General features: G+C 34.5%; 1 long non-coding RNA gene and 1 pseudogene across 2 annotated transcripts; one reads left to right on the plus strand and one right to left on the minus strand.

Annotated features, from left to right (window-relative positions):
- Positions 1-1,558: 1,558 nt before the first annotated feature.
- On the minus strand, positions 1,559-3,703 carry LOC130807336 (uncharacterized). 2 transcript variants are annotated; one of them, XR_009040571.1, is made up of 4 exons: positions 3,451-3,703; positions 3,193-3,356; positions 2,289-2,358; positions 1,559-1,884 (listed from the first exon to the last, which is right to left on the minus strand). It is a non-coding gene; the product is annotated as an uncharacterized LOC130807336 (long non-coding RNA). The 2 variants fall into 2 exon arrangements; XR_009040570.1 differs by having other exon boundaries at positions 3,193-3,703.
- Positions 3,704-16,544: 12,841 nt separating this feature from the next.
- On the plus strand, positions 16,545-17,425 carry LOC130808298 (ribulose bisphosphate carboxylase large chain-like; annotated as a pseudogene).
- The last annotated feature ends 499 nt before the right edge of the window (positions 17,426-17,924 follow it).

Here is a 17,924-nt window from a genome sequence, read left to right on the forward strand (position 1 = left end):
TACTTATGTTTCATTATTTGGTAGTAGGTCATTTGGTATCCAAGCTTAATATGAGAAGATATCATCCAATATTCAGATTATTCATATTATTCATAGTTAATCAACAAGTGATATTATTATTGAAAAATCATAAAAATATTAGATAATTTTTAATATTTTCTTCATTCATATAAGACTATAAGAGTATTAGACATAAACCTATGTTAAGTATGAAAAATAAAGAATTCTAATATTAAATATGTTGCAGTCTTATAAATATTTAAACTATGTGGTGTGATATATATTATCTAACTATAATTTATAAAAAATTCTTTAAAGGTTCAAGTTAGGGATGCAGGCGGGGCGGGTCTAATAGGAGACTCGCCCCATCCCCGCCCCATCGGGGAGGGGATGGGTCCCGATTTGATGGGTCATGGGGCGGGTAAGGGTATAAAATTCATATCCACCGCGGGGATTGGGATGGGGATGGATTTTAGGTGATAGCCGCCCCGCCCCGCCCCGCCTCAAGATACCCGCCTCAAAATATTTTTAAGTCTTTTGCTAGTTTTCGTTTTCTTTCCCGTTTTGTAAATGCGATATCTTCTTCGTCCGGACTCGCATTTGTCTTCATAAAAATAGTTAAAAGAGTTCAAAGTTGTTAATGATGAGTCGATTGGTATTTTAACTAGTTATTGATATTTATGTAATAATGTTATTAGTTTTATAAAATGATTGAATATAAATATGTGGCACAGATGGGTATTAAGCGGGGATTTGATGGGTGGTGTGGCGGGGAAAATGGGTATTACATGGGGATGGATATCTAGATGGGTGGTGGGGCGGGGATGGTTTTAGATACAAACCCATCGGGACGGGGACGGGGAAAAAAATTATACCCGCCACGAGGATGGGAATAGGGATGAGGATTGCATTAACAGATGGAGATGGAGATAAGGATGGTAATTCCAATACCCGCCCCGCCCCACCCCGCCACATTTACATTCCTAGTTCAAGTATATACAATCCGTGCATGTCACGGCTATTACACTCGTGGTGGCACCATCCCACATAATGCCCATGTCTATTGGCTATGCATTACTAATATGAGAAAATTCATATTTGGTTTACATCCTTTCAAATCCATCTGAGATTGCCCCACTTTTATATAGTATCTCTTATTTTTCATTATTACAACAATATTAATTTCATTATTCTTCACAAAATCTCTTATTTTCCTCTTAGTGCTCCATAAGAAATCACAAACATATATATAGTATCTATTATTTTGAAAGAGAATTTATAAAACAAACTTATAATCTATAAATTATTTCATTAAGTCATCAAATAAAAAAAAAAGGGTTTTTCCATATAAAAAAAATTGTTGAATTCTATCACGCTATATATAATATCATATTAAATAATTAATATCATTAAAGGTGTTAGAATTCCCAATCGTCATACATAAGTTTCATTTAATTACTCAATTAACTAAATTTTCCTACACTACTACATCTATTAATAATAATAAAATATTATTTATGAAATATCTTATAATAACTCGACTTACTTTTAAACCAAGTAAGAGAAGTTGTCATGTATTCATAAACCCAAAAAAATGAAGTCAAATTCAACATAATGCGCTATAAAATCGGATTACAAATATCTAAATTCTCATCTGTGACAGCTAGCCTCAATCTCAACAGCTATACAAAATCCAAACCAACAAAACATCAAAGTGTATGGGTACTCAAAACAAAACTACAGAGTCAATTCTATTACACAATTCTACAGCCAACTAATCTAACTCACGCAAGCAATCAAATCCTCAATCAAAGAGATCTGCTAGCGCTCTCTCATCACCTCTTATATCACTTCGTTCCCGGCTGCTATCGATCTATAATCAATCTAAAAGATGGAAACAACAGGGATTCAGTTGAAACAGAATGAGAAGTAACAATCCAAAACAACAAAACACAATATTTCAAAACATAGGTTTAAAAGCAACATCAGACCCCTAGATCTATGTGCGCAAAGGGAGTTTAGTTGAGAGGAACATCCATAACTCTAAGGCTATGTCACTCTCGGGTGAGGCTAGTCAATATTGAATGACAATTCACCTCAAAATAGGGAGTAAGGGAGGTTTTCCCTCTACTCCGTCAATGACCAGCTCGTGAGCCTGATCCATTGACCATATCAATATCAACATAATCATTCATAACCAATTCAACATCAATAAAAACAATTTGATAAAGAAAACATTTTCAAAACAGTAGTCTGGCCAGACCCTTTAAGGGACTGTTACTACTCACCAAAGATGCGTCCAAGAGCTAAGTCCGTTTCTCCGCGATCACTAGAAAGGTTCCTCGATGACGTTGTCTCCTGGAGCATAACAAATATAACATCACAACAAAGCGTTCGACACTACAATCTAGATTTATTTAACTCATTGCATCTCCTCCTAGTCACCGCACATTAACTAAGACTTGATTCTTAATATTCCAACAACTCATGCCATGAGGTCATTTCTAAGTAATTAAAAGAATGTAAGGTTGTTCACATTCTCCTAGAGGATTCTCAATACTCATTATCTTCTTTATACATCTAACTAACAAATATAACCATTTTAGTCCATTAAAGTATTCGAAAAGACTACCACACATCCAAGATCACTAAGCTACTCAAATTTAGTTGTTAGAATTAGCTCTTACTACAATTAGAATTCCACAATTAGATTCCTATCACCACTTTGACCCATATTTATTAATAACAATATTCAAATCCCAATCTTCACGACTACGTATAAACTATCAAGATTCTACGAATTCATTCCAACAATCATCATCTTTCCATTATATCCTAGGTTTTCCAATTTTACATATTATAGACACATGAATAAGTATTCTCTCTACAATCCTCAAGTTCACAAGTATCTAGTATTTCATCTAAGACCATCAATTTATTCGATTATTGGCCATTATCATTACTTGCCATAAACTCCTAATTTCTAACATTAATTCAACAACTCAATATCACATATCCAGCTACTAATCTCAATCAACAAGACTCATATATAAATTTCAAGATTCATTAAAATTTAGGGTTTAACACATGATATTAAGAATATGCTAATAGAGAATCATACCAAGAAAATAACCTTATATGAATGAGAATAAAATAATAAAGATTAGTAATCGAAAATCAAAGAGGATATACCTCTGTGGACAGCAGCAAGTAAATGGAAAAAAAACAGATTTCGAAATTTGGTTTTTCAACTTGATCTTGATGCTTAAACAACAGGACCAAACCTCACTCACTTCCTCCCCATTTCGGCAGAGTTCAGAGGCAAAGGGAGGAAGATTTCGGCTGCTACAACACTCCTTATGGTTCGAATTCAGAGGTGAGTGAGAAAGAAAGATCAATTAGCCATAATTTATACAAACAACCAAGAATGTAGAATAATTGATCATTTACCTTGAAAAATCACGAAAGAGAGGAAAATCAACTGATTTTTCGCAGCCCAAATCCTTCGAAGATCAAAGGAAGAAGAGGATTGAGGAGTAACGCGCGTTGTCTTCGATTATGCCGGTGAGAATGAGGAAGAAGGGAATGTCGGGTTTAAAGCTTTAAAACAAGGGAGAAGGAAAGGGGGTTTGGGTTTACTGGGTAATCAAAATGAGTGAAAGGAGGAAGAAGAAATATTGGGGTATTGGGGTATTGGGGTATTGGGGTTACTGGGTTCGAAGGGGGTTTGGGTATTTTAATTTTTATTATTATTATTTTCTTATATATTATTATTATTATTATTATTATTATTATTATAAAACTTACTTACTTGATTAATGGTAGGCTTCCTAATTGGTTTAAAGCCCAATATTATTTTATTTATTTAAATTCCCGAATGTTACATATCTTGCCTTATGTCATCAAGAATACACAAAAGCACGCATAAGCCTAAAAAGTTAAGATATTATATTATATACAAAAATGCACATAGAAGTATGTATTCAAAAGATTAAATTGTAATTATTATAATACTATATTACATGCAGAAGATAATAGAAGGATAAAATGATCCGTTTAAATATTCTCACACGTCAAATATCATTCGTGCTTTGGCACGAGATTCAAACTAGTAAAGATATATATAGATTACACCAATTTTTATGATTTCTATTGATATCTTTTCAAAAATTACTAATCTAATAAACAAATTTTTATTTACTGCAATAAGCACAACATGCAAAAAATATCACCAATATAATTTACAAAAATTCTTTTCCAACCAAAGATACTACATTAGGCATATTGTTTAAAAAATTTTTTGAAATAAGTTAATGCCATGTTTGGAAACGATGATTTCATTTGGAAATTTGAAATTGGCTAAAATCTATTGTTTGGCAAATTAAAAATTTTCAAATTTGAATTTGGATTAAATTTCACCATTGTTTTTAAAGCAGTTGAAGTTGAGGATTTGAAAATGACTACCCAAACCTTGTTATTTTCAAATTCTTCATTTATGATTTCATAATTGAAATCTATAATTTGAAATAAAATATTTGTTCTCAAACATTACATAACATAATAGTAGTGATAGCATCATTCTAATTAAATTTTATTTAATTTAAAAATTTCTTTAATTATAAATAATGTCATTTATCAAGTAAAAAATTATGTTCTGATATTTATTACATGAACAAAATTAAGTCTAATATATAAGATATTCTGTAATAAATTTTCAAAATAAACTACCATTTTTAGATGTAATTTAAAATAAAAATCCACATCAAAATTTAATATCAAATAATTTTAATTTATTTGGCAAATGATTATGAAACTGTCATTTGTCATTTTAGAGCAAAATTTTTAAGTTATGTGATATGATATGTTTGATAATCACATGTTTCCGTAACATGTCAAAACAGAAAGTAAATGATTCCATCTCCTAAGGGCATTGCTATATATCGCCACCCTTTACATTTTATCGTCACCCCCTAATGAAATTACGAATTTGCCCCTAGACTTAAAACTTGTTTAACAAATGTAAATCGCACTTAATAACACTATTATCACTTTAAAAACATTAAATTTAAAGTTTAAACGTAATTTCGAACATTTTTATCGCGACCCTATATATATTGAAATTTCAGACGCGCCCTTGTATGATATACGAATTCAAATACGGTACTATCTCTCTAAAAACTCTCTAAAAACGTTCTTCGATTTTAAACAAGCTGTTAGTTGGAATCGATTACTATGGCTAACGAAAGCGACTATGAATCGGATCCGGTACGTACTTTAATCAATTTGAATCGGTGTATTTTTTTAAGAAAACAAAAAGGAAGTCGCAAAAACTGGGCGAGTGAACTGTGGTTGAGTCGCACAAAACGTGCGAGTGGACCACGGTTCAGTCGCACGATTTGTGCGACTCCATCGTGGTCTGCTCGCGGTTTTTGTGCGACTTTTTTTTTATTATTATTTACATTATTATTTAAATTATTATACGTCTTAGTAAATTATTGTTATTAATATTATTATTAATATTATTATAATATTATTATTAATAATAATATTATTTGTATTTTTTTATTATTGTTATTATTATTATTATTATTAATATATTATTATTATTATTATTTTTAGTATTATTATTATTATTATTATTATTATTATTATTATTATTATTATTATTATTATTATTATTATTTTTTGTTATTATTATTATTATTATTATTATTATTATTATTATTATTATTATTATTATTATTATTATTATTAATTTAAGTAATTTATATTATTAACATTACTATTATTTTGTTATTATTTATTTAAATAATTTATAATTATATGTTATTGTTATTATTTTCTTATTATTTAATATTAATTTGTTTTATTATTATTAAAATTATTTTATTATATTTTTTGTATTTTTATTATTTTAATATTATTTATTTAAGTAAATTATAATTTTTAATTAATATTAATTTGTATTACTAATATTTTAATATTAATTATTAAAGTAATTTATAATTTTTAATTATTATTGAATTTTTTATTATTAATGTTTGTATGTATAATTTTTTAATGACCTAATGTATGGTTTGTTTCATATTTCAAATTTGCAGGACTTTGAAAACTTAGAAGAACAACGTAGATTACTCCGGTAGATTTGTTACGGATAGGGAATTTGATTCCTTAGATGAATTACATAGTTGGACCGATGCGATAGCAATAACAATTGGTTTTCAATTTATACGTGCTTCTTATAAACAAAAAAGAAGGACGTTCTAGAGTTAGTGTGTATTTTAGATGTCACCGCTATTGTAATATTAGGGGTGATTTACATAATCTAGATAATGCTGCCCGACCTGGTTCTCAAAGTAGAAGTTGTGGGTGTAAATTTTTGATTGTAGCAAGTAGTCGTGAACCAGGAGAAAGACCTTGGACAATAAGGGTGTGTCCTAGTGAAAAAGGAAGAGATAACCACCCGTTCTTAGTGTACAGAGATGGCCATGTAAGGGCAAATAGGATCAATGTAGATATTTGGGAGCACATACGACAACTTAGTGCAACCCGCATGCAACCGACCTTTATCATGACTTCTATTAGAGAAAATTTTCCTTTATAATGCTAGGCAATCAATAAGGAGGGAAGAGATGGAGGGTAGGACTCCCCTTCAACGCTGTCTTTATATGGCCACAGAACTTAATTACGTGGTCTGGACAGACTTGGATAATGAAGGTGGATTGAGCAGATTATTAGTTGCAAATCCTACCTCTATCCAAATGATACGTACGTGGCTGTATGTTGTGTTGATGGATACAACGTACAAAACAAACAAATAAAAGTGGCCACTGTGTGAAGTAATAGGAATGACGTCAACCAATCACAACTTCTTGGTTGCGTTCTGTTTGATGCGAGATGAGGCGGTTGTGTCATATTCGTGGGTGTTGCAGGGATTGAGAGATATTTTTGGCATAGCTCATACTCCTAGCGTCATTGTAACCGATTGAGACAAAGGTTTATCTGCAGCTATTCGTGACGTCTTCCCAGGTAAAAAGGTTTTGTTGATTGATTATTGTCGTTCTATTTATTGAATATGTCTTAATTATGTTTAATGTTTTGTTTAATGTAGATGTGCGACATTTGTTATGCATTTGGCATATTACAAACGACGTTGAAAACATGGTGGACAAGTTGTGTGGCGGGAAAAGATATCAACAAGGGCAGATATTCAAGAAAAGTAGATGGAACCCCTTGGTTGAAAGTTCTACAATCGACGAATTTGAACAAAGATGGCAATCCATCGTCACTACCTGGTCGGTTAGGAACAAAAAGGTCGTTTTGTATTTGGCTGGAACATGGATTCCACTTAGAGAGAAATTTGTGCGTGCGTGGACGAATGAATGTTATACACATGGGTAACCAGACTACCAGCAAAGTTGAAAGCCAACACTCGTCTTTCAAGTGTTATCTTGGTAGCGGTAATAGCTCATTTGTTATCCTGTTCAAAAGGGCACACGCACAGATTACAAACCAGCAAGCCAGGATCTGACAAGCACTACAGGAATCCATGAATTCTGTAGCAAGGTCGTTGCGACAAACATTTCTTTAGACATTTATATTGCCATGTATCTATCTATGCCTTGAAGCAGCTGTGGCTTGAGCATAACCGTATGCTAGATTTGGGTGATTATGTACTTAACAAATGCGGTTGTGTACTTCAATGCACCCATGGATTGCCGTGTGCTTGTTATTTATATATGTCCATTGGTTCACAAGATGCTTTGTATTTGGATGACATTCATCCATTTTGAAGTACTTTGACATACACAGAGGTAGGAAATGACACCAACGAAAGAGTACGATACGCGAACGCCGATGACAAAGAGTACTTTCAATCTTTGGTCGATGAAGTCCTAAAAAAATCTGATCCCGCAGTTGTACGACGCTTATCTTAGGTACTTGAGTATGAACTACACCCTGATAGAGCCGATATACCTGAGCCTTACGCAAGTCCACCTAGAAAGGGAAGACCAACCATAAGCAAAACCCTTAGAAGAAATAAAAGCGCATTTGAATATAGCAGATCATCTTCTCGTGGTCGAGGGTCTAGATCTTCATCCCGCGGGAGATCTAGTGGTAGATCTAGTGGTCGAGAAACGCAATCCTCAGTTGGAATTAAGTTTAGTTTCAACTTATCTAGTACATGACTTTCCTTTCCGTTATTTAAATTAGTTTGTTACAGCTTAATCTTACTAACCTTATTTTCAATAATTGCAGATGATCCAGGAGGTCGTGATTTTTCACTGTTTCCATGGCCTAATCACATCCCGCACATTCTTCCTCCTTACTTGTTTGATTGGATTGATGTCTTAGGTGATGGTAACTGTGGATTTAGAGCTATTGCCGCCACAAAGTTGGGAGGCGAGGAGGCATGGCCTCTTTTAAGACGTGCTATGTGTATGGAAATGCAAATGAACAGAGACCAATACCTAAGTTTGTATCTATCGCAGGAGTTGTTAGACGATGCTATATTCAGAATTGGTTCACACGATAATAGACCTGCTCCTTATATTCACTGGATGGATGCACCGATGGCATTGTACTCTGCAACAACGTTTCTTAACATTGGCATTGCTTATTATGGTTCTGCTGACGGTAATCCGCTGTACAACTGTTTGTTTCTTCCGTTAAGGAAAGCATCGGGCGTGCATAGTGTAAATAAAGTTATACATATATGTTGGGTGAATGGAAATCATTTTGTTCAACTATTAATGAACGACAATTCATCTCCACTGTCGCCAGTCCATCAATGTTGGAGAGAAGCAGTTGACAATTTTCCAGACATATAGAAACACATTTTACTAGTAGGATTATGCTTTGGAATAAACTATGCGGGCCACGACCACCACAACGTAATAACACCGCTGAAGATGTTGTAAATTTAGATAGTCCATAGTGTAACGTGATGTGTAAATCATTATTCAGTTTTACTATAGAAATTGTAGATGGGATTCAATTTGTAGATAGTCCATAGTTATACTATTGTGTACGTCATTACTATAGAAATTGTAGATGAAATTCAATATGTATAGTAATGTTGTAAACTCATAAAAGCATTGATGTAAACATGAATTAAATTTAATGTAAAAAGCGTTGATGTAAATAAATAAACGTATTAATGTAAATTAGTTAAAATACAAACCACAAAGGGCTATGCCCCTTAAAAGCTTGTCATTTGGCAAATAAATCTTTAATATCATTAAGGTATACATCTAAAGCATGTCTTTCCCAGGAGGTCATTTCCGCAACAGGAGGCAGTTTCGCCAATAGAGCGACTCGACTCGGCTATTCATTCAGAAACTGAAAAAAAAAGGAAAAAGGGTGTGAATAAGACATTAAAAGCATCTAAATAACACAACGACATAATAGAAAAAAAATAAATTCAAAAAACTAACGTATTCCAATCTGCTTTCAGCTGGACCAAAACCGGCACTCGGTCCTTCGCTGGGGACGACGTATGGGTGGGAGCACACTCTGAACCAGTCAACGTAACTAGGATCAGCCTCTGATGGAACAGAAACCCGAAGAAGTGCCTAATCACCAAGGCGGGCACTATAGGGGAACTTACTCCATGCCTCCAAGTACACAGGCGGAGAAGCAAAGGTCACGGAGTAGGTACCCTGTGCAGGTCGTACAGCCTGGGCTGGTCTCAGAGGAGGGGGGAATAGCCTGCACAAAGTCAACCTGTCCCACTGTCCTCTCCGGCAAATACACCTCGACGATATCAAAGCAAGTGATACCCCCGATGAAGGTGGTACGTGGGTGCTCATTCAGCAATGCCCTTGGAGAAGTCATGTACGGAGTCCATTCCACTTGCATACAAGGCAAGTTAACATATAAAAATAATCTAAAATTAAAATAACATGCATAAGAAAGTGTGATGTGATGTACAATACCTGAGTTTCCGTCATGGAGTCTAGTATACTCCTGCAGTCCCTCAGCCTGTTGATCTCACGACCTGGCTTGGGCGTGGACCACATCTCCGCCCTAGTCTTATTAGGCACATCTGCTCGGCGAGGATGAGGGCGGAAGGCGAGAAAGTACTGGTAGATCCATGTCTGGAGCAATGTGAGGTAACCCGCAATGGTCTTGCAACCAACCCTAGATGCCATTCCCAGTTGGCGATACATGTAGGCCAGTGTCACCGCACCCCAGGCGATTTCATCCTGATCGACGTTGACGGCAAGTATCGGGTGAGGTCGCATGCCAGTTTTGGTCTTATCCGCTAGCAGGGTAGAGCCGACAATAGCCATGTAGTAGGCTGTCGACTGGGTATCCATAGCCTGGGACCGATGACACAACTGCATCACTTCAGCAACGTTGATGCAGCCGCTGGTGAATATCCTTTTCCGTCGTAGCTCGGATATGGGCTCCCCAAATAGATTAGTAATACCGTCCTGCCACTCCCTCTCAAAAGGCTCAGCCGGTAGAGAACCTTCAATACCTATGCCCAATATGCGTTGCACGTCGTGCAACATAATCGTCATCTCCCCCATGGCATGTGAAAGGTATTCGTATCCGGTTGCCACCTCTCCAAGAAGGCCGATATCAAAACACAGTCGATGTGCTGGTGCATAACGTACGGTAGTCAGCCGAGGGGAGTAGCAGGTAGAACATCGTAAAGCGCATCGGTCATATCCCACAGTCCGATGATCGCCTCCAACGGCTTCTTTCTACTACGGCACTCCAGAACCGGAGGCATACGCTCAGAGCTATCAAAAATAACTTTAGCTATGTGTCCGCCATAGTTGGGTATCAGACGCGTATCTGTGGGCCCCTCGGGCTGGGGTGATGTGACCAACCAGTCTGTTCCAGCGGACTGTGAGCGCCTGCTCCTTCGTGGCGGCTCATTATCAACGAGACTATGTTCGGCACCCTCAGATGCGCCTGAAGAACTAGGGCCGGCACATGCGAATCTCCCGTCGGGCCCCCGGACAATAGTCGAGTCCGCTGGGCGAAGATCAGGACCTTGGAACTGAACATCATCAGCATCATTATCATCATCACTAGAAACCCCCCAACTACTCTGGAGGCTGCTAGCCTGGTCATCAAAACGAGTACGCACTTGGTTCAGCGTACTCGATCGTTGGGCCTCACTGTGTCTGGTAGCCTCTTCCTGCCTAGTCCTCCTAGTAGAACCCGTCACCCCCCCTCTCATAAGGGTCCCCTCTGAGCAGAGTAGGCCTAGAACTATTCCAGCTCAACAAGTTTCTAAAAAAACCTTTTACTTTCCCGTAAGTACCAGCCATTTACTACAATTTTTGATAATTTAATTAATTATTATTAATAAATAAACATAATCAAACGTTATGTTAAATTAACCACATGAACAAAAGACAATAATTAATTAGCAACAACAATATTTAACTAATCATTATCAACAAATATAATGTAAGAACATATTTATTATTATTATTATTATTATTATTATTATTATTATTATTATTATTATTATTATTATTATTATTATTGTAATTAATTTTCTAAATTAACAATAATCATAATAATAATATTAACAAAAATAATAATATTAATAATAATCATAACAATAATAACACGAACAATAATAATAATCATAACACTAATAACAAAAACAACATTTAAAAATAAAATTAAAGAAAAATTTACAAACAATAACAATAACAACAACAACAACAACAACAACAACATCACCAACAAAAATAATAAAAATAATATTTAAAAGAATATAAAAAAGTTAATAATAATAATAATAATGATAATAATAATAATAATATTTAAAAAAATAAATTAAATATAATAATTAAAATAAAAAAAAATAATAATAATGTTGAAATATAGTGTGAAAGGTAATTAATGAATATAGTGTGAAAGGTAATTAATGAATTTACCCTAATGTGAATGCATTCAATGCAATTGTAGATGAATATGCCTATAAATATGGAAGTTCACCAATATAAAAAACACACCAATGAGTAAAAACATCTCCATCTTCTAACTTTTACTCATTCTATTTCCTCCTTATCTCTCTAAGTTTTAACACGTTATCAGCATCAGCTCTCTACCCTTAATAATCAACCCTTAATAATCAAAAAGCAAGTATGGCAGAAATTACCAAAAGACTATTCAACATATTAGACTTAACTGGACAAAAATTCTTAGAATGGAAAGAAGATGTCATCATAAACGAAAAGGATCCAATAGATGGAACTCACGTTACCAAAATAAAGGTAGCTACAAATCAAGAAAAGGCCTTAGTCCTCTTGAGGCATCATATTCATGATAGCCTTAAATCTGAATATTCATTCATAAAAGATTCCAAAACATTGTGCAACTCTCTTGTTGAAAGATTTAATCACCACAAAAGGGTGCTTCTTCCACAAGCTAGCCATGAGTGGGAAAATTTAAGATTTTCTGATTTTAAGACTCTCAGTGAGTACAATTCAACATTTTACCGAATTGCATCAATGTTGAAATATTGTGAGCACCCTGTGACTGATGCAGAAATGATTGAATCACATTATCTACTTTTCATCCATCAAACATTATTCTGCAACAACAATATAGGGAAAAAATTTCAAAAGATATTCAGATTTGAGTGTAGTACTCTCACTGGCTGAACAACATAATAATCGTGGTTAGAAAAATCATAATATGAGACCTATTGAATCTCAAACTATCCATGAGACACTCTACTAAAACACATGTGCCTGAAGCACATGCTGTTAAAAATAAAGGCCGTGGAAATTATAATAACCGTGGTAAGAGGACGCGGAAATTTCCGAGGAAGAGGACGAGGACAAGGTCGTGTAAACTTTAATGGACATAGTAGAAAGTTTCAAGGATTCGGTAGAGGCCACTTTCCCCAAAATTATCAAAATAGTCATTACAATAATAATTCTCGAAGGGGAAAACAAGTTGGATATCACAATAAAAATAGCCATCAAGAAGGAAAAGAAAGTATTTGTTACAAATGTGGCATGACAGGGCATTGGGCACGTACATGTCGTACTGCCAAACATTTGGTGGAGCTGTATCTAGCTTCCCAAAAGAAAAAGGAAAAAGGTGTGGAAGCAAACTTTAATGAAGCAAGCACCTCAATGCCTAATGTCGATCCTTATAATAAAGCAAGCACGTCAATGCCTAATCTTGACCTTTCAGACTTCTATTTAGATGGTGATGAAAATGATAAAGAATATGACGAAGATATTTGAATTTTTCTTAACAATGTTGTGGTGCTTATTTAGTTGTATTTCCTTTTTATATGCAATATCCTTTTTATGTATTGATATCATCTAATGTTAATGAAATTTTATTTTAACTATGTATTTATTTAATATGAAGATATGGATCAGTTTGAAAATGGATTCAAATATCAATGCCTTCTAGATAGTGGAACAACTTACACTATCCTAAAGCACAAAGAATACTTTTCTGAGTTGAAGATGGTGAAAGCATATGTCACCACAATCTCTGGAACTACTACACTAATAGAAGGATATGGAAAAGCTCAAATAATACTTCCTAATAGGACAAAACTAGTAATTAATGATGCTTTATATTCGAGTAAATCTCGACGAATCTCATAAGTTTCAAAGATGTACGCCAAAATGGTTATCATTTAGAAACAATGACCGAAAATCATACTGAATATTTATGCATCACATCTGAAAAATGCGGCAAGAAAAGCATTCATGAAAAATTACCAGCATACTCATCGGGATTATATCACATTAATATAAAACCGGTTGAGATAAACATGGTGTCCAAACAGAAGTTTGATAATAAAGAAATGATGAATTTATGGCATGACCGATTGGATCATCCTGGTGTGGGAATGATACGAAAAATTATTGAAAATTCAATTGGGCATCCAATGAAGAAAATGAGAATTCCCCAACCAAATGAATTATCATGTTCTGCATGCTCACAAGGCAAATTGATAATTAGACCATCTTTAAATAAAATTGCTACTAAAACTCCTAAATTTCTAGAAAGAATTCATGGAGATATATGTGGGCCAATTAATCCTGCTTCTGGGCCATTTAGATATTTTATGGTATTGATTGATGCCTCAACATGATGGTCACATGTAAGTCATCCTACAAACTAGAAAAGTGGCATTTGCGAAATTACTTGCTCAAATCATTCGATTGAGAAATCAATTTCCAGATTATACAATTACGCGAATAAAGCTTGATAATGCCGGAGAATTTACATCTCAAACTTTTAATGATTATTGTACGTCAATTGGAATTGACGTAGAACATCCAGTAGCTCATGTTCATACTCAAAATGGTCTGGCTGAATCATTGATTAAAAGACTCCAATAAATAGCAAGACCATTATTAATGAGGTCGAAATTACCATCATCTGCATGGGGCCATGCACTAATACATGCATCGTCATTGATAAGATTGAGACCAAGTGCTTATCATAAATATTCACCACAACAATTAGTGCATGGTCGAGAACCAAATATATCACACTTGAAAATATTTGGATGTGCGGTATATGTCTCTATTGCACCACCCCAACGTACAAAAATTGGTCCACAAAGAAGGATGGGAATTTATGTTGGATTTGAATGCCCATCATTTATCAAATATTTAGAACCAATGACTGGTGATTTGTTTAATGCTAGATTTGCAGATTATCATTTTAATGAGACAATATTCCCATCCTTATGGGGAGAGAAAATGGACCCAAATAAGAAGGAAATAGATCTCACATGGAATGCAATGCATTTGAAAATATATGATCCAAAAACGAATGCTTCTGAACAACAAGTTAGAAAAATTTTCCATAATCAATATATTGCAAACAGATTACCTGATGCATTTGTAGAAACAAAGCAAGTGACAAAATCATATATTCCTGTGGCAAATGTTCCGGCACGAATTGAAATTCTCATTGATAACAAAGCCACTGAAAATGAATCTATTGCACGCCGGAAGCGTGGAAGACCACTTGGTTCAAAGGATTTGAAACAAAGAAAATCCAAAAGATTGAATGAAATGGCAAATGTTATCAGTATTACTTCTTCAATGAATTGTAAAGAAACAAGTTTTGGAGATGAGGATGAAAATCTCAGAGAAGAAGAAAATAATGATATCAAAGATAACAATGAAATTTCGATTAATTACATTTCAACTAAAAGGCAAATAAATCGAAAGAATAGTATTGTTAATGATGCACTTGCTCATTCAATCGCCACCGAAATAACACTTGATGAAAATGATATAGAACCAAGAACGATACAAGAATGTCGGCGCAGAAATGATTGGCCAAAATGGAAAGATGCTATTCAAGCGGAATTAAAGTCACTTGAGAAACGAGAAGTTTTTGGACAAATTACCCAAACACCAAATGGTACCAGCCGGATATAAATGGGTGTTTGTAAGAAAAAAAAAATGAGAAAGATGAAGTGGTAAGATATAAGGCACGACTTGTAGCACAAGGTTTTTCCCAAAGACCAGGGATTGATTATGAAGAAACGTATTCTCCAGTAGTAGATGTGACTACACTAAGATTCTTGATAAGTCTAACTGTCTCAAACAGTTTGCAAATGCGACTTATGGATGTTGTGACCGCATATTTATATGGTTCACTTGATACAGACCTTTTAATGAAAGTCCCTGAAGGACTTAAGTTGCCAGAAAACCACAAATCACGAGAAATGTTTTCCATAAAGCTGAAAAGGTCACTTTATGGACTAAAACAATCTGGAAGAATGTGGTACAACCGTCTTGGTAAATATCTCCTGAAAGAAGGATTCAAAAATGATCAAATCAGTCCTTGTGTATTTATTAAACGGACTCAATCAGGATTTTCTATAATTGCAGTTTATGCTGATGATTTAAATATCATTGGAACTCCCAAAGAGCTTGAACAAATTGCAAAATATTTGATGAAAGAATTTGAAATGAAAGATCTTGGGAAAACAAAATTTTGGCTTAGATTACAAATAGAGCACTTAAGGGGTGGAATCTTTGTGCACCAATCCAACTATACAGAAAAGGTTCTAAAAAGATTTCATATTGACAAAGCTCATCTGCTGAGCTCTCCAATGATAGTGCGATCATTAAAACCAAAAGATGATCCATTTCGACCTTGTGAAGAAGACGAGGAGATTCTTGACCCTGAAGTGCCATATTTAAGCGCAGTTGGAGCTCTAATATATCTAGCTAATAATATAAGACCTGATATTGCTTTCGCTGTTGATTTATTAGCTAGATATAGCAATTCACCAACAAAGAGACATTGGAGTGGGATAAAACATTTGTTGCGCTACCTTCGAGGAACTAAAGATCTTGGACTATTTTATCGATCAAAGCAAGATGCTACTCTTGTTGGATATGCAAATGCTGGATACTTATCAGATCCCCATAAGGCTAAATCACAAAATGGATATGTATCACATATGGAGGTACCGCAATATCTTAGAGATCCACGAAATAGACACTGACAGCTACATCATCAAACCATGCAGAATTGATCGCCCTTTATGAAACAAGTAGAGAATGCGTTTGGTTAAGGTCAGTAATTGGTCACATTCAAGAAGAATGTGGGATAAACTCGATAATAAATTCTCCAACTGTAATTTTTGAAGATAATACCGGTTGTATTGAACAAGTTAGTGAAGGCTTCATAAAAGGGGATAGAACCAAACACATAGCACTAAAACTTTTCTTTGCACATGACCTCCAGAAGTATAAAATAGTAAAAGTCAAACAAATTCAATCAAGTGAAAATCTTGCAAATTTGTTCACAAAGTCCCTTCCATCAAAGAGATTCGAGCAACTTATATATAAAATTGGAATGTGTCATCTACGAGATATCTGTTGAACTCAGGGGGAGAATCATACTCACTGCACTCTTTTTCTCTTCGTTCAGGTTTTTATCCCATTGGGTTTTTCCTGACAAGGTTTTTAACGTTATTGATAGACAGAAGAATCATGGTATGCACTTCCGTGTACTAGCTAAAGCGTTACGTCTGTCTGGTGGAGACCATATTCATTCTGGTACCGTAGTAGGTAAGCTTGAAGGGGAAAGAGATATTACTTTAGGCTTTGTTGATTTACTACGTGATGATTATACTGAAAAAGACAGAAGTCGCGGTATCTTTTTCACTCAATCTTGGGTTTCCACACCTGGTGTTCTTCCTGTTGCTTCAGGAGGTATTCACGTTTGGCATATGCCTGCTCTAACCGAAATCTTCGGGGATGATTCTGTACTACAGTTTGGTGGAGGAACTTTAGGACACCCTTAGGGGAATGCACCGGGTGCTGTAGCGAATCGAGTAGCTCTAGAAGCATGTGTACAAGCTCGTAATGAGGGACGTGACCTTGCTCGCGAGGGTAATACAATTATTCGTGAAGCTGCTAAATGGAGGAAGTATTAAATAGAAATATTGTAATAATATTTTAATCTTTTTCTTTTACATAATTAGAATGCATTCAAGGGGAGTGTTGAAATATAGTGTGAAAGGTAATTAATGAATATAATGTGAAAAGTAATTAATGAATTTACCCTAATGTGAATGCATTCAATGCAATTGTAAATGAACTTGTCTATAAATATGGAAGTTCACCAATGTAAAAAACACCAATGAGTAAAAACATCTCATCTTCTAACTTTTACTCATTTTATTTCCTCCTTATCTCTCTAAGTTTTAACAAATAATAATAATAATAATAATAATAATAATAATATAAATAAAATTAATAATAATTATTTTAAAAAAAAACGAAAAAAAAAATATTTTAAAAATGGGGCACTCGCAGGAAAACCGCGAGCCCACCGCGGTTTTCCTGCGACTACCTTTTATTTTTTTAAAATTTAAAATAATACGATTCGAATAAAAATTATCTCGATTATTTGTTTGTGGAATGAATTTCTTA

Source organism: Amaranthus tricolor, chromosome 3 (genome assembly GCF_026212465.1).
Source record: "Amaranthus tricolor cultivar Red isolate AtriRed21 chromosome 3, ASM2621246v1, whole genome shotgun sequence".
NCBI lineage: Eukaryota > Viridiplantae > Streptophyta > Magnoliopsida > Caryophyllales > Amaranthaceae > Amaranthus > Amaranthus tricolor.